The 24,820-nt window shown below is 42.8% G+C and overlaps 1 protein-coding gene across 11 annotated transcripts in view; it reads left to right on the top strand.

Moving 5' to 3' along the window:
- Positions 1-24,820, top strand: part of FHIT (fragile histidine triad diadenosine triphosphatase) — a 1,116,384-nt gene that overhangs the window by 695,129 nt on the left and 396,435 nt on the right. The gene's annotated exons all lie outside the window — the stretch shown is intronic.

Here is a 24,820-nt window from a genome sequence, read left to right as displayed (position 1 = left end):
ATTAGTATATCTTTTGGCCATGTGCATCTTTTATTTATCTCTGATAATTTTCAAGAATTGACCTGTGTGGTGTCAACCTATTCGATCTGTGTTTCATCTGCAATTTCTGTCCTGTCCTGAAGTATTGGATAGAGAGTTTCCTTTGTGTTGCTGACATTCAAGCCAGGCATCTTTGTCCATCTTGAGTACTGTGCAATACTGGTCAGTTTTTCCTGACCTCTTGGTTTAAATACACCCTGCTCCACACCCACCACTGCCATCACTTGTCAGTTTTCTGTACCAGCTCTTGGCTGGGATGGTGCCCATCCTTTCCTAGTACTATTACATTTTAATCACTCCCTGTTTACACTATAATTTCATCCAGGCATTGAGATCTTAAAGTACCCCTGTATTTTGCTGGCCATGAACATGGGAGCAGAAGCATTTCAGAGAAGGTAAACCTACAGACTCTGGATTGAAGCCCTATCTCTAATAATGTAAATGCACTTCCAGGATCTCTCTGAGATGTGCGGACATTACTGGTACCAATATGTACCACCATTGCCAGAGATTCCTTCCCAGCATTCACTAGACCAGTGGTCACCAACCGGTCGATTGCGATCGACTGGTTGATCCCAGAGGATCACCTGGTCGATCCCAGAGGATCACCTAGATTCATAGATTCATAGACTCTAGGACTGGAAGGGACCTCGAGAGGTCATTGAGTCCAGTCCCCTGCCCTCATGGCAGGACCAAATATTGTCTAGACCATCCCTAATAGACATTTATCTAACCTACACTTAAATATCTCCAGAGATGGAGATTCCACAACTTCTCTAGGCAATCTATTCCAGTGTTTAACTACCCTGACAGTTAGGAACTTTTTCCTAATGTCCAACCTAAATCTCCCTTGCTGCAGTTTAAGCCCATTGCTTCTTGTTCTATCATTGGAGGCTAAGGTGAACAAGTTTTCTCCCTCCTCCTGATGACACCCTTTTAGATACCTGAAAACTGCTATCATGTCCCCTCTCAGTCTTCTCTTTTCCAAACTAAACAAACCCAATTCCTTCAGCCTTCCTTCATAGGTCATGTTCTCAAGACCTTTAATCATTCTTGTTGCTCTTCTCTGGACCCTCTCCAATTTCTCCACATCTTTCTTGAAATGCGGTGCCCAGAACTGGACACAATACTCCAGTTGAGGCCTGACCAGTGCAGAGTAAAGCGGAAGAATGACTTCTCGTGTCTTGTTTACAACACACCTGTTAATGCATCCCAGAATCACGTTTGCTTTTTTTGCAACAGGATCACACTGTTGACTCATATTAAGCTTGTGGTCTACTATGACCCCTAGATCTCTTTCTGCCATACTCCTTCCTAGACAGTCTCTTCCCATTCTGTATATGTGAAACTGATTGTTCCTTCCTAAGTGGAGCACTTTGCATTTATCTTTATTGAACTTCATCCTGTTTACTTCAGACCATTTCTCCAATTTGTCCAGATCATTTTGAATTTTGACCCTGTCCTCCAAAGCAGTTGCAATCCCTCCCAGTTTGGTATCGTCCGCAAACTTAATAAGCGTACTTTCTATGCCAACATCTAAATCGTTGATGAAGATATTGAACAGAACCGGTCCCAAAACAGACCCCTGCGTAACCCCACTTGTTATACCTTTCCAGCAGGATTGGGAGCCATTAACAACTACTCTCTGAGTACGGTTATCCAGCCAGTTATGCACCCACCTTATAGTAGCCCCATCTAAATTGTACTTTCCTAGTTTATCTATAAGAATATCATGCGAGACCGTATCAAATGCCTTACTAAAGTCTAGGTATATCACATCCACCGCTTCTCCCTTATCCACAAGGCTCGTTATCCTATCAAAGAACGCTATCAGATTAGTTTGACACGATTTGTTCTTTACAAATCCATGCTGGCTATTCCCTATCACCTTACCACCTTCCAAGTGTTTGCAGATGATTTCTTTAATTACCTGCTCCATTATCTTCCCTGGCACAGAAGTTAAACTAACTGGTCTGTAGTTTCCTGGGTTGTTTTTATTTCCCTTTTTATAGATGGGCACTATATTTGCCCCCTTCCAGTCTTCTGGAATCTCCCACGTCTCCCATGATTTCCCAAAGATAATAGCTAGAGGCTCAGATACCTCTTCTATTAACTCCTTGAGTATTCTAGGATGCATTTCATCAGGCCCTGGTGACTTGCAGGCATCTAACTTTTCTAAGTGATTTTTTACTTGCTCTTTTTTTATTTTATCTTCTAAACCTACCCTCTTCCCGTAAACATTCGCTATATTAGACATTCCTTCAGACTTCTCAGTGAAGACTGAAACAAAGAAGTCATTAAGCATCTCTGCCATTTCCAAGTCTCCCGTTACTGTTTCCTCCTCTTCACTGAGCAGTGGGCCTACCCTGTCCTTGGTCTTCCTCTTGCTTCTAATGTATTGATAAAAAGTCTTCTTGTTTCCCTTTATTCCCATAGCTAGTTTGAGTTCATTTTGTGCCTTTGCCTTTCTAATCTTGCCTCTGCATTCCTGTGTTATTTGCCTATATTCATCCTTTGTAATCTGACCTAGTTTCCATTTTTTATATAACGCCTTTTTATTTTGTAGGTCACGCAAGATCTCGTGGTTAAGCCAAGGTGGTCTTTTGCCACATTTTCTATCTTTCCTAACCATCGGAATAGCTTGCTTTTGGGCCCTTAATAGTGTCCCTTTGAAAAACTGCCAACTCTCCTCAGTTGTTTTTCCCCTCAGTCTTGATTCCCATGGGACCTTACCTATCAGCTCTCTGAGCTTACCAAAATCCACCTTCCTGAAATCCATTGTCTCTATTCTGCTGTACTCCCTTCTACCTTTCCTTAGAATTGTAAACTCTATGATTTCATGATCACTTTCACCCAAGCTTCCTTCTACTTTCAAATTCTCAACAAGTTCCTCCCTATTTGTTAAAATCAAGTCTAGAACAGCTTCCCCCCTAGTAGCTTTTTCAACTTTCTGAAATAAAAAATTGTCTGCAATGCAGTCCAGGAACTTATTGGAGAGTCTGTGCCCCGCAGTGTTATTTTCCCAACATATATCTGGATAGTTGAAGTCCCCCATCACCACCAAATCTTGGGCTTTGGATGATTTTGTTAGTTGTTTGAAAAAAGCCTCATCCATCTCTTCCACCTGATTAGGTGGCCTGTAGTAGACTCCCAGCACGACATCACCTGTGTTTTTTACCCCTTTTAGCCTAACCCAGAGACTCTCAACACTTCCATCTCCTATGTCCATCTCCACCTCAGTCCAAGTGTGTACATTTTTAATATATAAGGCAACACCTCCTCCCTTTTTCCCCTGTCTATCCTTCCTGAGCAAACTATACCCATCCACACCAACATTCCAGTCGTGTGTATTATCCCACCAAGTTTCAGTAATGCCAACAATGTCATAGTTGTATTTATTTATTAGCACTTCCAGTTCTTCCTGCTTATTACCCATACTTCTTGCATTTGTATATAGGCATCTAAGATACTGGTTTGATCTTGCCTCCCAGGTTTGCCCTGACCCTCCTTCCTCACTGCCATTATAGCCCGTGCTCCCTCCTGTTTCCAACCCATCTCCCAGGTCTTGTTCCCCACTTACCTGTGGGGTTTGCTCACCTGTCCCCGTCGAACCTAGTTTAAAGCCCTCCTTACTAGATTAGCCAGTTTGTGCACAAATAAGGCCTTTCCCCTCTTCGAAAGGTGAACGCCATCTGTGCCTAGCAGTCCTTCCTCGAATAGCATCCCGTGGTCAAGGAAGCCAAAGCCCTCCTGGTGACACCATCTTCGCAGCCAGGCATTCACCTCCACAATGCATCTGTCTCTGCCCGGGCCCCTACCTTCAACTGGAAGAATCGAAGAGAATACCACCTGCGCTCCAAACTCCTTAACCCGTACTCCCAGAGCCCAGTGTCACACCTCGCAGTATCATTTGTGCCCACATGGATGAGTAGCATGGGGTAGTAGTCAGAAGGCCGGATAATCCTCGACAATGCCTCTGTAACATCTCGGATACGGGCCCCTGGCAGGCAGCATACCTCCCGGGATGAACGGTCAGGGCGACAGATGGGTGTCTCCGTCCCCCTCAGCAGAGAGTCTCCAACCACCACTACCCTACGTTTCTTATCAGTGGTGGCAGCAGACCTCCCAGCCTTAGAGGTACGAGGCTTCCCCTCCTTAACTGTTGGGGGTGATTCCTTCTCTCCTGTATCAAGAAGAGTATAACAGTTATCTTTTACCACAGCAGGAGGGTTTGCAGCAGGGGTGGAGCACTGCCTGCTGCTAGAAGTAACCAGCTGGCTGTGTCCACCCTGAGCCGCCTCCTCCACTGGTGTGTCAGATACACCCTGAGGCATCTCCTCCTCCACTGGTGTGTCAGTAGTCCTGTCAACTGGGACAGCTACGTCAGCTGTCTCCACATGGATACTGTCCAAGAATTGCTCATGGATATGGATGTTCCTCAGCCTAGCCACCTCCTCCTGTAGCTCTCCCACCTGCTGCCTGAGAGATTCCACCAGTAGGCACCTTTCACATTGGATGCCACCCCCAGCCTGGATATCAGGAAGTGGAAATTGCAAATTACAGTCTTTGCAAGCCCACACCAGAATCTGGGTAAAAGCATTCATGCTTTGGTGCCCTGTCTGGCTACAGGCGCAGGTGGAGGAGACAGAAGCAGTGCTGGCACAGGTGTTGCGGGTCCTCCTCACCATTGTAAGCCTCCCTCTGTCAAACTCTCTCAAATTCCCGTCTGCAGCTCTCTGTCCGCTCTGCTCTGCCCACAGATGCTGTATGTGCTCCTCCTTCACCTGGAGAACTCCCTTGCAAAACTCCCTGTTAGCAGCTCCTGTTCGCTAAGCTGGAAGCAGCCAGCATGGCCCCCTGGATGGGGGTCAGGGGTATCCCTCCATGTTCTGCCCCTGCAGCTCCCATTGGCCAGGAATGGGGAGCTGTGGCCAAAGGGAGGTGCAGGGGCAGTGCTTGCACAGGGGGCAGCACACAGAGCCACATTCCCCCTGCCTCTCCCCCCGCCCTCCAGGGCCACAAGGGTGTGTTGACCCTTGCAGGAGCGGCGTGCGGCTGGGTTAGGAATGGAGCCTGCCTTAGAAGTAAGTGCTGCCTAGCGGGAGGCTACACCCCAAACCCTAGCACTGAGCCCCTTCCCAGAGCCAGCACCCTAAGCCCCCTCCTGCATCCAAGCCCCAGCCCTGAACCCCTCCCAAAGCCAGCACCTCATAATTCCTCCTGCACCCTGAACTCCCTCCTACACCTCAACCCAAGCCCTGACCCCATCCAGCTCTGGCACCCCATATGCCCTTCTGCACCCCAACCCCCTGTCCCAGCCCTGATCTCCCTCCCAAAGCCAGCACCCCATACCCCCTTCTGCACTCCAGCCCCCTGCCCCAGTCCTGATCCCCCTCCCAGATCCAGCACCCTGTACTCCCTCCTGCACCCCAGCCCAGAGCCCCAGCCCAGAGCCCACATCCTGCACCCTCTCCTGCACCCCAAAACTCTGCCACAGCCCAGAGCCCACTCCTGCATCCCAAGCCCTGGCCCCACGCTCAGCCCAGAGCCCCCTCCCACACTGCAAACCCTTTGGCTCCAGCCCAGAGCCTGCACCCCCTCCCAAAGCCCAACCCCCTACCCCAGCCCGGTGAAAGTTAGTGAGGATAGGGGAGAGAGAGTGACGGGGGGGGGGGCAGGGAATGGAGTGAGTGGGGCAGAGTATCAGGGAAGAGGCAGGGTAGATCCTATGTTGCCCTTAAATTCAAAAAGTGACATTGGGTGTAACAAGGTTGGAGGCCACTGGTCTAGCTTATGAATATTGCCCAAGGGTGACACTGGTTTCAGTGCACAGGTTCTGCTCAAGGTCCTACATACCAGCTGTGCCCCCACTGTGTTTAAGCAGCACACAGGATTTCGTGTGGCTGTTCTACACTGAAGGGATGAGTATCCCAGTACCCTTAAAAAAAAGTTGCCAGGAAAAATATTTCTTTTTTAGATTTTGAAAATATGGTCAACACAACAGTAGCACCTTAACCTGTTTTTTCTTCAGCAGGTATTTTTCAGCAATGCATTTATAGCAATCTTCTTGAAGAACTTGGGTGGTTGATGGAGTGGTCTCCCTTACTCTGGTGGCCCTTATTCACTGGTAGCAACAGAGCTCATGTGTCTTTTTATAGTACAGGCCATTGCTAGTTTATGTGGGATTATACAGTGCCAGGCTGTGCAGAGCCATGCCTGCTATCTGCTGCAGAAGAAGCACCACGTATTGGGTATCTACACATTCAAAAAAAAAAAAATCTCAGTCGTAGTAAAATGTATATGCTATATAGTCATGGAAATGAAGAAGCTGAGAATCCCAGAGGAGTTAACCCCTCTCTTCCTAAGCAAAGGAAATTGTTTGAGTTTTTTGAACTGTCTGCCGAAATGTAATAAGATATGAAAGGGGTAAGGATCTTCATTTCCTTAATACAGAGTCCCAGCAAATGTCAATTTCTGGTGCTAAACTGCTTTGGGAAATGGGATTCTATTCAGATTCCAGCATATAGTTCGCAGTCCAGCACATTGCTTCAGCTGCTCAATTCTCTTCCTCATACGTTATCTGCAGTACACTTTAAACAGTAGAGTGAGCTTATTTTGGCTTCATTCCTTTACACGAACAGAGAGAATTTTGATTTGTTATATATTTCACAGCTACTGTAGATTCCCTCTCCATCTTAAATGGTAGTTTATTAAGATTAAGTGCTTTCTTATGTAGATGTATTGAAAGGACCTTTTGATTTGGTTTAAATTAAATTTGATTCAATTAAAATGGAAGATAGATTGAAACACTTTTGTGAAAGGAAAATGAAAAAGGCTCTCTGAAAGGGAAGCAAAGCTCCAGTAGACATGGAATCAGAAGATAGCTATCAAGTAGAGAGACTGGTTTTGAAAATTGGGTACCAGCAAAATTACCTGCACGTACGAATTTAACCTTATGGTATCTGCTTGGCGCACACAAAGAGAGAGTCATGTGATTATTACCCAAAGAAATTATCCAGGAGTGAGTGAGTGAGTGACTGGGTCAGAGCAAGTATTGCCTCATTAGTATTCAGCACCATGGCTCTAGCATGAAGGAGAAAGAGAAAAAGAAACATGAAAGAGGAGATTAAAGGAGAGCAATGAGAGCAGGAAAAAAAGGATTTGTTTCTGTGCTATGAGCCCATTCTCTCTCTCTGTTCTCTACCCCATTTCAAACTTTGCTGAAATCTGTGTATCAGATGTATGGTGTGTTCCCCAGACAAGGCAGGAGAGAACTCTATTGTAGCATATGTGGGATACTGAGACTCCTGTGAGTCTCCTCAGAAGATGCCATCAGTCATGAGCAGAAGGAGCCTGAGCATAACATCTCACCCAGACAAGGAATATATACTCTATTTAGGGGTTCTGTGGTGGGGCACTGGTCTGTTGCTATCACATGCTGAAAGTTTTCCAGTCTCTTCTTTTTTACCCTTTGTTGCAGTAGCATGCCGTTATGTCATGCAGTTGCTGTTAGTTTCTTGATATTTCTCCCCCGACTAAAGCAGGGAGGAATGGACAAGATGCCGCTGTTTTGTGGTACAAGATTTTGAGATGGGGAGAGAGTCGCTGTTTTCTTTTCAGTCTGGTATCCTCGGTCTCCCTATGGAAGCTCTTATAGTTTTTCAGCACTCTTTACCTCTGTCTTTAAGAGTGTAGTGCTGGAGTGTGATACCTTCCCTCATGCAGAGTCATTCCTTACTCCACAAGTAATCCCGTTGCGTTCAGTGGCACTATTCAGTGGTGGAGGGTCCTATTCATTGCAAATAAGGGTATTGCACTCTTGCCCTTAAGTTGCAACCACCATCCTGTTGGACAAGGGGAGTTGAGCAGGATTTCTTCCAGCTTATCAACACTGTTCCTGTATCAGCAGGACTGTTGGCTGTCGGATGACGTCAGGCACTTTCTCCTTCTTGGTGCTGAACCTGCTGCCCTTTATATTATTATTATTTCATTTATTGCTGGAGCACCTAGGAACCCCCATCGTGGCCAAGGGTCCCATCGTGCTACACACTGTCCAAAGATGTAAGGAAGAGGCTTCCTCGCCCCGAAGGTTTTACAATCAGACAATAAGTCAAGCGATAGAAAGTGGATGTAGGCGGCGAAGAAGTACAAGGAAACAATAAGACATTGTTTTTCTCAGTCCTGCTGGCATTTGAAGTAGGGGAATGAGACCGGCTCTTCTCTTCCATTTGATGCTACATCACTGTGACATTCCCCAGGGTACAGTCTGGATGGTTGAACAGCTGTGTCCCCTCAGTTCTCCCACCTGGGGTGCCTTTTACACTGCTTTGCTGTGAGAGCAGCCAGTCCTGGCCTGCTCACACACTTCTGGCCCAGCCTCCAGCATGTAAATTACTCCCAGCTATACTGTATGAATGCTACAACAAGCCCTCCTTGAATTACGCTGCAGGGCAACACCAGCAAATTCCCAGTCCCAGACTTCCCCCAGAAATGGGCATCTTGTACTGCCCAGCACCCTTCTGGACCATAGAATCTCATATAAAGTCCATCATTTCATTAATAGAAAATAATACACACAAACTTTGTTGTTTCAAATGAAGTTTCCCAAAAACATACTGGTTTAGATAAAACAAGTTTATTAACTACACGAAGAGAGATGTTAAGTGATTACAAGTAATGAGGCATAAAAGTCAGAATTGATTACAAAGAAATAAAAGGTAAAACGTAAACTAATACCTAAGTTAACAAGCTAAGTGAATTCAAAGCAGAGGTTTCTCTCACCACATGCTTTAGCAGTCTTACTGGCTGGAGTCCTTTCAGCTAGGACCTCTCCTCCAGTTCATTGTTAATTTCCTTGTCCTTCTGGTGGTGTTGATGCAGGGAGAGAGATTTGGGGGGCTCTGTTCTCTTTTTCCTATAGTTTTTTTGAAAATTATCTCCTCCTGAGATTCAGGATACAGCCAGTCTCTGGAGATGGGAACCTCCAGCTGTTCATTGCTGAGATATAAATTTCTTGCTCACATCCTTTTTCCTGCCAAAGAATGGCCACTTAACCAAGTGATGGTCCATTTGATTTAGCTGACACCTGGCTAAGGTGTCAATTTGCCTTTTATCTCTAAGGAACTGGTTTGTGGCTGTTTCCCCAGATTTAGAATATGTCTTAGTAACATCATAGAGTAAAATATTATAACTTTACATACACTATTACCACACACATTTTACCAGGACAGTAATGATCAGCAAATTGAGTTTTCAAATGGTATCTCACAAGGTATACTTTGTACAAAATCCATTATAGTTTTGTAAAACCTGTGAGCATAGAAATACAGACTGTCACAATCACATAGCAACAAGGTCACCAGAAAACAGTTTGTTGTTGGGTTTAGTTTAAAAACAAAATCGATTCTTAGTGTTCATTAAATGTTCTGGAGTGACAGCCCTGATGACTGAAATTGGCATCCAGACAGCATGGTGAAAGGTGTCTTAGAAATCTGTGCATAACCAGGAAGAGAGGAGTCCTTTTTTATCTATGGAATAGATACACCATGGGCAGCAACCCTGTAAGCACCACAGTGTGTGTCACTTTGTACTATAACCCCGAGAAGGTAATTAAGTCTCCAAGCTCAGACTTAGCCGAGACTTCCAGCAGAGGTGTCACATGTGGCAGAAGTTTGGAGGTGTGAATGCTTGTCCACTAGGAGTTGAACAGACACCAACTGATTATGCATAGGCCACGTATGATGGTGGTAGCTTTCAGGCACTACCAGCATAGACTAGATTAGCCATGGCCAATTTCCAGTGAAAGGCTCCATATTCAATTACCAATCTCTAGAGCTATCCAGACGCCCTCCCCCACCTCCCAACACACACACACACACACACACACACACACACACACACACACATATGCAAAAGTTACAACTGTGCCTGCACAAACTTTCTCTCAGACATGGAGGTAATATTATAAGTCACTTATTAGTGACTTATCTTTAGCAGCACTGATCCACTACTGATGAACCATTGTGTTTTGTTTTGTCAGCTATGTACAAACTAAGAGGGAGTTTCATATTCTTGCTTACATAATTTTCAGTTTTAGAAGTGTTTGGATAGTTGTTAGCAAAATATCAGGAGTGTCAAATGTTTCAACTCTCAGACATGTCTTAAAGGGTATTTTTTTTCTTGTTAGTTTTGAGGGAATCAATCCTTCAGAAACATACATTTAAAAAGTGTAACTAATGTTAAGATATTGATTTCAAAACACTGACTGCAAGGAAATTTGAATCCTGGTTGACACTTTGTCCTAATTTAATTGGTTGTTCTTGGGTATTGCATAGTCTCAGTTAGTGTGACATTGCACATTAAATGAACATTGAGTGCTTATTTTAACTTAGATTTTTCACATTTCACAGTGGTATTGTTATTTAAACTTACAGTAGCCTTCCTCCTTAGAGATATATGTATCTTAGAGAGCTGGAAGGGACCCTGAAAGGTCATTGAGTCCAGCCCCCGCCTTCACTAGCAGGACCAAGTACTGATTTTGCCCCAGATCCCTAAGTGGCCCCCTCAAGGATTGAGCTCACAACCCTGGGTTTAGTAGGTCAATGCTCAAACTGCTGAACTATCCCTCTCTCCAAAAATCATAGAATATCAGGGTTGGAAGGGACCTCAGGAGGTCATATAGTCCAACCCCCTGCTCAAAGCAGGACGAATCCCCAAAAATGGTTTCTTTGTTTTTTTTGCCCTGATCTCTAAATGGCCCCCTCAAGGATTGCACTCACAATCCTGGGTTTAGCAAGCCAATGCTCAAATCACTGAGCTATCCCTCCTCTCCCTGTTGCTTGACAGTAGTGCCTAGGGGAAGCCCTGACCATGCAAGTTTTTGAGTTTTCCAAGTAAAAAAATCACATGGACTTTTAAAATGAAACTCTACTGAATGCTGAGTTCACTCGGTAAAGGAAAAACAATTAAGTTCAGGTTTAAAATGCAGCCACTAACAAGTACGTTTCATAACTATTTTTTCTGTGCCATATGTTGGGTTTATTAAGTGCACAAATATGTACTCCTCTTAAGAGTTGCAATAGTATGTTAGGTGAATGTGCATTAAGAATAATAAATAGATAATGGTTAAATGCATTAGGTATTATGGAGCCCTAATATACAATATCTATTATTGTTAATTCATGTAGCCAGCATACATTTTAATAGTTCCAAAGGAATCCTTGTGGTGCGTGCTGTGAAGGCATATTAAAACAATAACCTAAATCCTAATGGGTCCTTTGACATAAAAGTAATGCTAGATCCAAAGCAGTATGTCTGCGATTCTACTCTGTGTTAATGGCACCTATTATGTTTTTATTTTTTGCAATTTTAGCAAAAAAAAAAAGCATAATCTCAAATTACAGCTAGTGTATATCCTATACAATATGTATATATACAGCTATGTTGCTTTCTATTTGGCCATATGAATTATTTTAGAATGGAGCAGGTCAAATTTATCTCTGTACCTTTATTGTGAAAGTTGAAGTAAAGGTTCCTGGCAATATGAGGCTGTTAACTACTTTGAAGATTCTTCACTGATTTAAAAAAAAAGAATAGTTGAGGATGCTCCTTTTTAACAGCTGGATGTCCACTAGACCAAATAACTTAATGCATTTCAAGGATATGAAATGTCCAGAATCTTTGACCTCAATAAATGCAGTAACCCTGGGATAAAGAATTTTTCAATTGCTGGAAACCGAAACTTGGTAGCTGGCATGAGGTCAGATACAGTATCTGTTGTACCAAAGGAAAACCGGGCATTGAACAATGCAGAAGGTTAATAAACAGCACAAATAAAAGGGATTCTATTTCGCTGGTGCAATCCCTAACACAATAGCGTAGCTTAGAAACATAATGCACAGAAGCAGTGATAAAGAATTAATCAAATATCAGGTGGAAAGCAGAACTGGGGCTAAAAAGGACAGAATTAATAAAGCAAAGGGTGAGATAAAACTAAGTATTACACTGGAAATTTGTTGGTCAATTAGAATGATGGAATAAAGGTATAGAGATAACATCCAAAGTGCTTTTAAAGTTGCAATAAGTTCATATCCTACAGAGAAATACTGTGATATTTTCTTAGCTCAGATAGTTAAAATAATAATAATAAACTTTCCTGAGGTATTTCAAGATTGTAAAAATACCAAAGAACTAATCCTTTTACTGTAGCACTAGGAAGGAAACCTGCTAATCCCCATGAATGACTCTGTATCCTGATTGTCATATCTGCTCAAATATCTGACTGACATCTTCTTTGCAGTCATACCTTTCTTGGAGACATTGTGTGAGCTTCTGGCCCTAAAAAGGCTACTCTTTCAATACGGAGTCGCATGTAGCCCTTTTGAAAGTGCATCCACTGTATTTCTTTTTACAGTCATTGCTACTTGGTTGTTCCCTCCCATTTGTCTTGGCTGTACCACAGCAACGCTGAAAGTTCAAAAGAGTGCGTCAAAATTTAGAACTATGGTGATGTTGATAGTCGACCTCCATTCTGTCCTGCCAAGTGCAAACCTGTGTGCTTGGAACTTCTCTTGCACACTATGCAATTTATGAAACCTTTGATTCGTTGTCAGTAAGAAGTTCAAAGTCAGAGTTATTTGTGTGGCAGAAGATATTTCCTGCCACCAACTCCATTCTGGTTGTGCTCAATGGGAACAGTTCAAGTTGCTTAAGTTTAACTGGGCTTGGCAGAATTCAATTTTCATTTTTTTAAAATCTTTTCTTTGGATAATATTGATTATTTTTCAACATTTGTTGAGATTTTTATCAATTCAAATTTTCACAGTTGTACAAACTTATGGGATTTAAGCCCTTTTTTTCATGTTTGTTTATTTAAATTTAAATAATTGTGGGAAATTATGTGAGGGCAGACAATTGTTTAATGATAGACAGTGTTATTATTTAAAATTTGAATCTTAAGAAAACCATTCAGGCACAACTCATTATCATCTAATGTTAAAATATACAAATTAAATTTCCTTAAATCAACAAGTTGGACCTGTTTTTACTGTGCATTCGTTGGTCCATTTGTAGCAAGCCTAAATCACAAGTCTAGAACACTGGGTTTTGACTCTAATAAGTTTTCATACATTTTTCTTACTTTGTCTATCTGTAAATTTCAGTTATCAGTAGAAATGCTGTTTTCCCCATTTATTGTGTACGGTGAATCCAACCTTTGCCTATAAATATCTAATCCTTCCAAGCCTCGCTTTAACTAAGTAGATAAAATCAGATTTGTCTATCCTAAAGAGCAGATTCTCAGATACCTTCTGCAGAAGACTGTGACTGCTCTTTCTCTCCCCATCTGTTAACTTCTGGGGGGCAGTACTCTATCTGATTCTCTATTGTTTGTCTTCAGGGGGTACCAGCAAAGTGATCCTGTCTGTTGTTAGGAGGAGGATGTGTCATTTTTCCAAAAACTAGATAACATTGAAACTGCCTAATTTAAAATGTAAACAATTGGTGTGAGTTTGAAACAAAGGAAAATGTGTTTGTCCATCTTTAATCTTTTCAATCCCGATAACGATTCCCTTTAGGTGTAAATAGCTTTCCTTTGCTTCCAGACTAATTTCATTGTCTTGTCCCTCACTCTAAGGTGTTATTGAGGGTGGAATGGGGTGTGGTTTGTTTTTGGTACAAGCAAAATGGGAATATTCACTGATGGAAGAGAAAAATGTACTTTCATGGAATGGCAGGCATTGAACTATTCCTTGTGGTGGTGTTCTGCATCTGGACTGGAAGAAATCCACAAAACGGTGGCATCTAGTTCTCTCTTTCAATAAAACTCCATGCAGAGTCTAGCTATTCATTTTGTCCCCTCTCTTATGGCCCAAAACAGTTTGCCTGATTTTGTGCTTCCTTGCTGTTTTGCAAGCTGCCAAGCCTGCACTATCACCTCTGCATCTAAAAGGAGTCGACATCAAATGCCAAGAGGAACCAGCAAGTGCTTTTGACTCAGTGAGCAGCAGAATGGGAAGGGATCACAATGGCAGCAACATTAAGTACAAAGCCTCTTTTTCATCATTTTGATTACCCACCCACTCCAGTCGTGTTCTTTTCCCCTAAAGGTGGCAACTGTATTAATAGTCAGAACAGGCACAGATGCCGGCTTCTGGAATGCATTACTATGTTAGTGGGTTTGTATTGGGTTCAAAGCTATCTTGTTGGATCTCTGTTCAGGGCCTTGGGTTGGAAGAGTTAAGAATGTGGACACCGTATGGAGGTGGCGTTAGGTTAGCCTGTGCTGGGCTGCCTTCCCTCTCCAGGTGACATTTGTCTCTTTTCTTGCCTGACGACTGTGAATAGCGATACACAATAGCTTGTCATTGTATCTGGTTTTGCAGTGAGAGACAGCAGGGAATGAACTCATGAGTGAGATATCTTAGGAGCTACCTACATGAAACACACTTAGATTTCTCGTAAAGTTCTAAAACTGCAATAGGTTTCAGATAATTATACCACTATTATGCTTGATTGCTTAAATATACTTTAAAGAATTCATCAACAAGCATAGGATGTTCATGAAATAATAATGAAATAAACATAGAAAGTACATATTTCCCTTGCAGATTTAGATTAGGCACCTGAGTTTAGTTCATCATTAGTTTTGTTAAAATACAGTATCAGTAATCTGACTATTTAGCTGCAATATGCTGCACTGTGCTTGCTGGCCTACTCTTGCTTGCATGGACACTGCTCACTCATGTTTTTTCCTCTTTGTATCACTGTTTATTTAAGTAACAGTCTCTGCCATTGCAAGTGTGATACGCTAACTAGTGTGTGTGTTTGTATCGCTGCTCCCTAATGACTGGCTTACAGAAGCTATCGGGCCAAATTCCAAGTTCCGTGATCCTTGGTCATTCATTGAATCAGTGCCAAATAAGTATTTAAAATGGTACCAAATCAGAGCTATTTACGCCCATGTTGCATGAATGTAAATGACTACACCAAGGTGCAGGATAATGGAAAATCAGGCTCAATATCTCTATTAGTATTGCTTGCTCCTGGAGTTTTCCTAGTAGCTCAAGGATTGAAGGCCTATGGTATTATTCCCTATGCTCCATGTACACAGTTCAGCTGGCAACTAGTGTCCATTTCTTTGCAACCATACGTTCATTACACAAACACTTCTGCTGGATAATTGACTGTCAGTTATGCTGTGCCCTGGAGGCACATAATGGAAGTCAAGATCACTTGTCACCCAGCCCAGTTTCCTTCTAATTTATGACGCTTCCATTACGCGCAACAACACTGTAGCACCCAAATGCTGAACATGGAATGTTAGCTCTCTGCAGCAGTGTGTGAATGAGAACTGTTGTGACGGAAACCTCATGAACGTATTGGCATTTTCTGCTGTGAAATGCCAATGCTGTTTTAAAATGATAGCTTTTTAACGGTACGTTTGAAACCAGATATTTTCCACCCTCAAAAGTGAACTTTCAACCCCAACCTCAGAAAAAAAGAGCTCCTGTGGGAACATCTGGGCAACTGCAGTTATTTCCTCTTTAAAAATGTATATTTAGTTATCTTCCAAGTGTAACCCACACACCTCCTGGGTGTGGTGTTCTGTCTCATCTGGTGGCACCCAGACCCCTGAGAGAGAGAGAGAGAGAGAGAGAGAGATTGATTAATGAGTCTGCTCTACAACCTTAGCTAAGGGCCACCTGGCTTTTAGCTCATGCAGTACAGGCCCATGCATTTAGCTTTAGAGGTCCCCAGGTTCAGTCTTGCCCGCCGACGACTGGGGTCTGTTGGTGTTACAAGTGTGTAGGTTACACAAGGTCATGCTCACTCCCCAGACTTGTGCCCCCCACTCTGATTTCAGGTTGACCGGGGGAAGCAGTGTTCTCTAGTGGATAGAGCACTAGACTGGAACTCAGGAGACCTAGGTTTTATCCCCAGCTCTTCCACTGGCCTACTGGATGACACTGGGCAAGTCAGTTCATCTCTTTGTGCCTCCATCTGTAAAATGGGGCAAGCATGTGATTCTCAGACCAGCACACCTGCTGCTAACTGCTCTCCTCTTCCTTTGACATGCCTTGCCGAGAGCTATGCTGGCCCTGTGGAAGGCTGCCTCTTCCTTCAGACTTCCAGCTAGGTCACTCTTAGTCCTGCCGTTTCTGGGGAAACCTGAGTCCAACACGCCAGTGGACTGGCAGCATCATGCCAGAGGTTCAGCCCAACTTCAGGCTTTTGGGCCTGCCAGCCATTGGCTTTGGCATTTTCGCAATCCCACCCTCCATGGGCCAGGAAGGGAATCCATACCCACCCTCTACTCTGGGTTCCAGCCCAGGGAACCTCTTTGAAGCAGGTGAACCCTGTATGCAGACCCTCTTCTGTATCCTGGGGCTGCTTCTTACCAGGGCCTGTAGCAGGACTTTCTCAGTCTGTTCCTTGGCTTACTCTTCTGCTGGTCCCCAAACATTGGGGAGCCAAACAAGTTATGAGGCACCAAAGAAACAAAAGGTCCTGCACCAGGCCACTTATCCCAAGGAGGCACTGATATTTAGGAGTCTCTAAGCTAGTCCACCTTTTCGGTAGCTTTGGGGCAAGCTGTGATTAGATTCTGGCCACAGCCGGGCCTTCTTTCACAGGGCTAGCTCGAGAGGTCTACTCCTTCTCCAAGTCAGGTAGCACTGAGCTCGGTTTTTTCCCCTTTTATCTCCTCCCTCCTGGCTTGACACTTGCTGCAGATGTAGCCGGGTGAGCTGATTGCTCTCTCAAGCTCATGAACCCCTTCAGTTCCTGTGTGGAGATAGTACACTTTATCACAGTGGGGATAGTCATACTTACTGCCTTGCAAAGCACTTTGAGAACTAGTGATGAAAACTTGCTACCTAAAAAACTAGGGATTATTTATTTCTTTGGAAGCTTCAGAAGGGATCAGCAGTTGCATTTGGTGCTTACCTCAGGAGCTGAAAATGTCTCCTAGAGCAGACCCCAGATCCACCTGTATTTTCAGTCTCTGTAATGGAAATGTGAGAGATGGGTCATCACTGGGGTTTTAACCAGACACTTTAAGCATGCTAGCACAGACCTTTACCATTTCAGCTAAAGGAGTAACATTGTCAGCTGGTAGCAGTAGTAGGTTGTTACCCTCTGGACCAGCTACTAGAGGGCAAACCATACTTTGTCAGTGTGTTAAATAAACAGTTAGATTTTCCATTGGTTACACGTATTTACTACTTACATGTTCCTTCGTTGTAAATAAAGGAGAACACCTTACCAGCCGGTATGGTAGTGATATGGCTCAGAATGCTTTGCTCCGAGTCAAACACTTGAGTCATGGAGCCCAAGAGTAAGGATCTGTTGAGATTTTTGTTCTCAAGCATTGGTAATTCTAAGTAATTTTCCTTTCTTCTCTCCTCCTCCATTTAGATTGTCATCCTCCCTGATATCAGGACCCCTTACTGGAGCAACATGCTATGATTACTCTTCTCATGGATGTAATGCTATGAAATTATTCACTGTCTTTAAGGGAACTAGCCAGCAAAATTGATAAACTCATATTTTTCATGGACTGATTGCTATACATCAGTATACACTGCTTTTGTACCATAGTTCACAGGATTTACTGAAAACTGTCTCTTAACTCTGAATTTTAAATGAGCCACAGAATTTTGTATTTCCTGTTTTTAATATATTCTCAGGTTGCTGTTATGCCCTGTTACTTTGTATGTTGTATTCAGTTGCCAAATGTATCAATGATTAATCTGTCCCAGAAAAATCAAGATGCAGCTTTAGAACAAAGTATGGCAGATGAAAAGCTACATTTGTGGTAAAACTAGCCAAGTTTGATTTCCATTTTGTCTTCAAATACTACTATTACATTTTATTTCCTTCCCTTACCTCCAGAACCAAAAAAAGATGCTTCAGATACTTTACCAAGTAAATGTTTATGCAAAAATTGCAAAGGAATGAGAGGAAAAGTTGCTTTCTTCTGCCATTGAACACAGAACTGTATTATAACATAAAAAACAATATTATCCCTAAAACTGCTGTCAGTCTGCTTCACTGCAGACCTTCTGCATGGAAACATCTCCAGCTCCACTCCTACCTGGCTTCCCACTATTGTTTAAAGGAAAAAATACACACAGCCTCACAACCTTGCCAATAGTAAGGTATTTAAGTTAACAAATGGGCGTGGAATTACTATAACTCCAATGAGTTGCAATAAATGTTCATAACAGAAAGGAACAAAGAGGTGAAGTGAATTGCCCAAGGGTGTGCACACAGTGTAGCAAAGCCAGCAATTGACTTCAGATTCCCTAACTCCACAGTCAGTGCCTTAATTTTTCCTCTCTGGGAAGACAACGTTGCCCTTATATTTCCTGACATAGGTTAAGCTAAAAATATATACAATAGTCCAGATTTTTGAATGGGCAAGTGCAATTTTTTTTGTACCTGCAACTAAGGCCTACACCATCCCTAAGGCACATCCATACATTATAGTTATGTGCGCGCCCAAGTTCTCTTCTTGCATTGGCATTGTGTGTGTGCATAGACACAACAAATGCCTTCAGAATTGTGCAAGGGACCATATGAACCACTATGTGCGATAAGGGTGAGTTCTGTTTTGCTACACTACTTCTTGGCTTTGCTACATGTTACATGCAGGTTGTAATAGCATATAACTCACAGCCCAGGCACAGGGGAGCTACTGTGGCTTCAAGCCACCTTTGTGCCCTCCCAGTCCTGGGAAACTTTGGGGCCATGGAAGCCCACAGTGTAACTTTGACATCCTTGGGGCCTGGTGAAGTTACCACAATCTCCCCAGGCTGCCCTAGGGGCCACAGTGGTCCTGAAATTTCTGCAGCGTTGGATGATGGGACCCTGAGCACAAGAAGCCCCCTACACCAAGGGGCCTCAGAAAGCAACTTTATGGCTGTTTTCTCCAGTGCCAAGGCTGGAGGAAGCCTCCCTGGCTGGATATGGGGCTTTTAGGAGCCCTTTATGCTGCTCTGGTCCTTTTATGCAGCATAAAGGGGCCAGGAGGTGAAGCCATTCCCCTTAGTCTATAGTGAACGGTGTTATCTATGTGGAAACGACTGTTGTTCTATTTTAATAGTTCTAGATAACTATCTTTTTTAAAATGGCTTTTATGCACTTTGCAGCTGAGTACATAATATACCATCAAATGCACTCATTCTGAAGTTAAAGCTTCTGTACTATCATTGCAGGTTTTGACTTTCACTCCAAGTTAACCTTTAATTTTAAAAGATTAGTTTACAATTAGAACTGGGTGATTCCAGGGCACAATTGGCTCACCTTACACTTGGCAAGGCATCAAGAAAATTTGTCAGGTTCTCGAAGACTGCTTGCATTAATAAGGCTGCCCCTATAAAAATGTGATTAAAATGCTTAACAGGGTTAGGGTTTTGCCCAAAGCATTTTGAATTTCTTTGGCTTAACACATCTTTAGGATGACAGGTCTTGCTTGGCTTTCTCAGCACATTTTTTATGCAAATTAAATGTAAACACATCTTCAGTGATTGATCATAAGTACTTTGTGTATGTGTAATTTGTATAGTTCTCTCCTAATCGCATATAGTGTGGATATCACACACACCCCTTACATATGTTGTGATATCCATGTGATAGATTGTATTTATCATGCCTTGTTAATGGCCTCCCTTACTCTCAGTCTGTTAATGCATTCTCCCCGGAGCAGCTTTTTAACATTTCAAACCTTTGAGGAACTTCAGATTGCCTTTATTTTATTTTATTTTATTTTAAATTACCTTCCCCTCCAAATGTTACTGGTCTGAAGCAATAAGCAGTCTTGACTCAATGGCACGTTTAAAGATTGGTATTTTGCAGTCTGCCAAAACTGTCCATTTGGGAGCTTTTTGCCACTGCACAGGGGAGCTTCCCAACTTCCCAATGTGGTACACAGCCTTTTCTCCTAGTCCTGGAAGGTTCAGAAAGACTATACTTTCAAACTGTGACATATCCATCTATAGACATCAATTTAGGTCCTTGTTGCAGGACCAGGTGTGGAACAAGAAGAGATGAAAATTTCACCAGAGGTTCAGGTTTGAACACACACATCAGCCTCTTTGTGTATGGGTTTATTGCAGTGTCTCTGGACTAATGCATGTTGACACTAGTTTGGGAAAAGTTCCTAGCTGAATTCTTTTTGCCATCTCAAAAATACAGAACAAAAATACAATTCAGATGGCATAGCTTTTATGCTTTCCAGAACCCTGGGCCCTTCCTGTTAGGCAGTTTAGCCCAGACAGGTTCCTGTACACTGAACTATCTGGCAGCTGTTGGAGTCTCCTTGAATTGCCTCTGAACCCCGGCCAATAATTAAATCCTCCAATCCCAAGGTTATTAACTGGAACCATGGAGGCCTCCTATATTATCGCGAACTGTACGACCAAACTGAAAGCTAGTCTCACTGCGTTGCAAAGAAAAAGGGTGGATGTTGTAATGTTTGCCGATGCTTGGGGAGTGATCCTTGGTTCCTTTAGAAGAAACTAGATTCCATGCACATGGACTAAGGATATAAAACAGAACACAGTAGCCCGATGCTTGGACTTTTCTTCTCCCCCAGGCATGTCTGGTGGGCATTGCTGAGTCACCAGACAAGGTTGAGCAATTTCCCTGGTATGGCCTTGTGCAGGTGAGTCATTGAATTGTAGCTCCCTTGCTGGACAATGGCAGTTGATAGTTTGACACCCTCCCGGGCATTGGTTATCCCCCTGGTTACAGTCTTTGGGAAGCTAGTATCTGGGTACTTCCCAAGCCCACAGCGTATTTTAGTGACAATCATACAACACAATTCTCATAACTTCATATGCATTAATAATGTACATATTTAAATGAACAGTGGGTTTCAGCAGATCATAACCTTTCCCATGATATCTCACATGACATGCTTCATATGAAATATCACAGTTCTGTACAAATGATGGATATGGGGGTTACAGGGCACTCCCCCAAGGTACAGAGTGCCACAACCACACTTGTGTATAAACATCCGTGCAGCTACACGCCACACCATCTTGTATTCACTTTCTAAACAGATATAATTTACACACTATTTGCAAAAAGGGGTACTTTACAGTTCCATGTCTGGAATCTTTATTTGAGTTAATTGTGATGAACAATCTAATATCCTCTGTATTGGCTGTATGTTGGTGGCCCTGATAAGCGTTTCTAGTCAGATCTTCCAAGCACATCTCAAGTCCCTTCTTCAAAAATAAATGCAATTTCTTAATGTATTGCTCTCCCCATGTTATAAAATGATACGCAGACAAAGCTAGTTAAAGTCTGTAGTTTGGCATATTTGCCTGAGAATCTGAACTATTTCACTAGCAATCCCTCTTAAACCCTGTATTGTTCAGTGTATCCATTAATCTGAGACTTTCTTTTATTTTAAATCATAAAACTAGAGATTCTGAGCTGGTTTGGATTAATCAGCTCTCATGGTATATTGCTATCAAAAGATGCAAATAGACGGTATATTGAGTACAGAAGGCCAGCATGAAATCTCTGCACCCCTTCTTTCCGTCTATTTTAGGAGTTTATGCTGCTGCCTATCACTCTAGTATCTGAACTTCCATATAAAATTCATTGCATCTCATCCCACCCAGCCCTTAAAATACTGCTGAAGTGAGATATAAATGTTGCAGGGATCGTGTACTGGCTGTCTGCATAGAGGTGAACTTTCACCCTCAGTTTAGTTCATAAAATTATGTAAGCAAGGGTCAGTGTGACTCTTCAGGAGTGAAAAAGGCAGCTAAATTTAAGGACATAATCTCTTCTCTCAATGTCAGTGATTAAGTCTCAGAAACATTAATGAAAATTATATGCACATATCAAGAGACCAACTTGCCTCTTAATAATGTATTTTATTTATTTTATTGATAAAACTGAGAATACAAGACATGAATTGGCATTTCAGCCAATTGTCTGAAAATACCAGGGTGCTAGGGTCTGCTTGTTGTATTCAGGAAAGTTAGTATGATTTTTTTCTGGTACCTAAAGGTTGTGATACTGCTTGAGACAATTAATGTTGTCTTTCCACACTGCCTTTTACTAAAAGATAGCAAGAGGCTCCTCGCTTTATGAGATAGGAAAAGATTTGTATATTTTATAAGCTATTATTCCTATATTTTAGCACCAGAGAGCTAAAAAATGTAATTACTTTAGAAGAATCTGGGACTCCCAGCCAATCAGGATGACTGTATTTTAAGTTTCTTTGTTGAAAATCCTAAAAATTCTATATTAGTTTCAGCTTCGTACAATCGAGGGAAAGATGGGATAAACTGGTTTGGAAATATCTGAGTAGTATCTTATCTAATCAAAGCACATTGGATACTTAGACAGCAGTACATCTACACCATGGAGACTACACCAGCACTGCTACTTCGGCTCAGCTCTGGCATTGCCTTGCAGTATTGATGCAGCCTCCACTGACAGGAGTTTTCCTGTTGATGTGGAAACACCACTTCCCAAACGATGTTAGCTATGTCAATGGAAGCCCTCTGCTGTCAACATAGCTACATCTACTCTGAGCGTAGATAGACCAATATAGTATGCCAAATATAGTATGCCAATATAGTAGACCAATATAGTATGGCTTTGTCTGCATTGAAAAGTTATATGAGGCATGCTAACCATAGGCAAAGGACGTGCTGTTTTATTGCGCTTTCTTAACCATGGGCCGGAATGAAACTTCTCCAGAGTTCAAGTGCTTTGGGTTTGAGGTTCTGGCAGGCCCACCCCCGGGGGTATTTTATGTTGAGCATGGTTGATTTAAAAGATTCTGGTAATTACTGTGCTGAACACGTCTTATGTTTGGCACTAAAGAGCTCCAGAGCAAATACTTCACAAAGCTAAAAAGGGCAAGCTCAGTGTGTGTGTGTAAGTGATTTAGTTGAGCTTCTATGGTGAGGCTGATCTTCCTTAGTTCCTTCCCATCTCCTTGATGATCTCTGTGGGCCAGATTCTTTGCTGGTGTCAATCAGTGCTGCTCCATTGAAGTCAAGTAGAGAATTTGGCCTGGTACTTTGAGTTTTGAAGCTACTGTGGAAAAGGACAGGGTGGTATCGAATTCCTTTTAGAACCTTCCATCCTCGCTCTGGAAACAGGCCTCAGGAATTGCTTTAAAGAGGTGCCTGAGGCTGAACCATCCCTCTGTAAACACAGTGTAATGGGGCATACTGCCCTTTTCAGAGGAGAGAAGGTCAGTAGACCCTGTTCCAGGGAGTTGGAACAAAGAAAAGCCCAGGAAATGACCTTGTCATGGAAGAGAGGAAGTGTTCCTTTGGTTTGGAGTAATGGGCTTTATTTTCGGTACATTGCGGACTGTATGGAATGGTGTGAGATTGTTAAACCAGCCCCAAGTGGAGCATGGTGATACTCATGAGAGAGACTGTGGGGAGGTTGTAAGGGACCCCAAAGGTAGAAAACAGAGGGAGGATACTGCAGAGGGATCCCTGGCCACAAAAGGACACTAAGTAAACTGATTCCCAGGTACACATAAGAAGAACTTTAATCCTAGTCTTCCCTTTCTGCATTAGATACATGCTGGAAATCGGGACACACCGAGCGTTTTCAGTAAATAATGTAAAAATCTGCTAGCCATCAGTTATTCATGAGAAATATGCATGTCACGTTCTAACTCAGAAATGTGGTTGCATCAATGTGCAAATTGTGGGTTCCCCACCCCCTCCTTTCTGATATTGCATTGTGTGAGTGGAATAGCTCAGGAAATGTATCTCTGATAATTACATATTTAAAAATCAGATCTCTGGTTTGGTGCCTTTCAGAAAAATGGCAAGCAGTCAGTAAGGCACTTGATCAAATTTTAGCCTGTCCACCACAGATGGCTTTCCTAGTCTGCATTTTGATTTCCTAAATGCACAGTTCAATGGCAAATCAACCTCCCCACTCTGTATTATGCTAATTCTGAGAATGAAACTGTATTTTAAGATTTATAAAATTCATTTGGGCACAGCACCTGCCAGCCACATCTATCTGAGAGCAATATATAATATTAAACTCTCACAGGAAGTGCAGGCAGAAAAGAAACACTGGTCTTCAAGAGTGCTGATAGACTTTATTTATGGACACCATGTGCTTTGTGGGAAAAGCATAGGCCAGGACCCCGAACAGGACTGTATTAACCACACCATGCTGAGCCATTAGCATTATTGATTTAGGTGATGATAGCTCCTAGGGGCCCGAGCCAGGGCTGGGGTTCCATTGGGTTAGGTGCTGCACAGATGCAGAATGAGAAACAGTCCTTACCCTGAAGAGGTTACAAGCTGACTAGCTAAGACAGAAAAAGAAGTAGGAGGGTAAACAGACCCAGAAAGGTGAAATGACTTGGGCAAATTCTTGCAGCAGGTGAATGGCAGAGCTGGGAGTAGAATCAAGGTATCCTCGCTCCCAGTCCAGTGACCTACCTCGCAGTAAGTGGGGATATGATCAATACTTTGGAGGGTGCCAGAGGGTGTGTGCTCAGATCACCTGTGGCCAGCTGGGTGTTTCATTTTAACCTAATTTTTAATTCAAGAAACACATTTTTCAGAAAAATGACAGTTTGATGGGGGCACTCGTTACAGGCAGTCCATGCTTTACTATTTGTTAGCTGGGCAGAGAAATACTATGCTTACAGTTCTCATTATTATCCCAATAAACAACTCATTCAGGTCAAATTATGAGGTTATTACTCCCAATTACGGGGACATTTACAACCAGCAGAGGCCAGGTAAATAGAAATGAGTGT

This window comes from Gopherus flavomarginatus, chromosome 6 (genome assembly GCF_025201925.1).
Source record: "Gopherus flavomarginatus isolate rGopFla2 chromosome 6, rGopFla2.mat.asm, whole genome shotgun sequence".
In the NCBI taxonomy this organism is placed as follows: domain Eukaryota; kingdom Metazoa; phylum Chordata; order Testudines; family Testudinidae; genus Gopherus; species Gopherus flavomarginatus.
The sequence above is the reverse complement of the archived record's forward strand: the minus strand, read 5'-3'. Positions and strand labels throughout refer to the sequence as shown.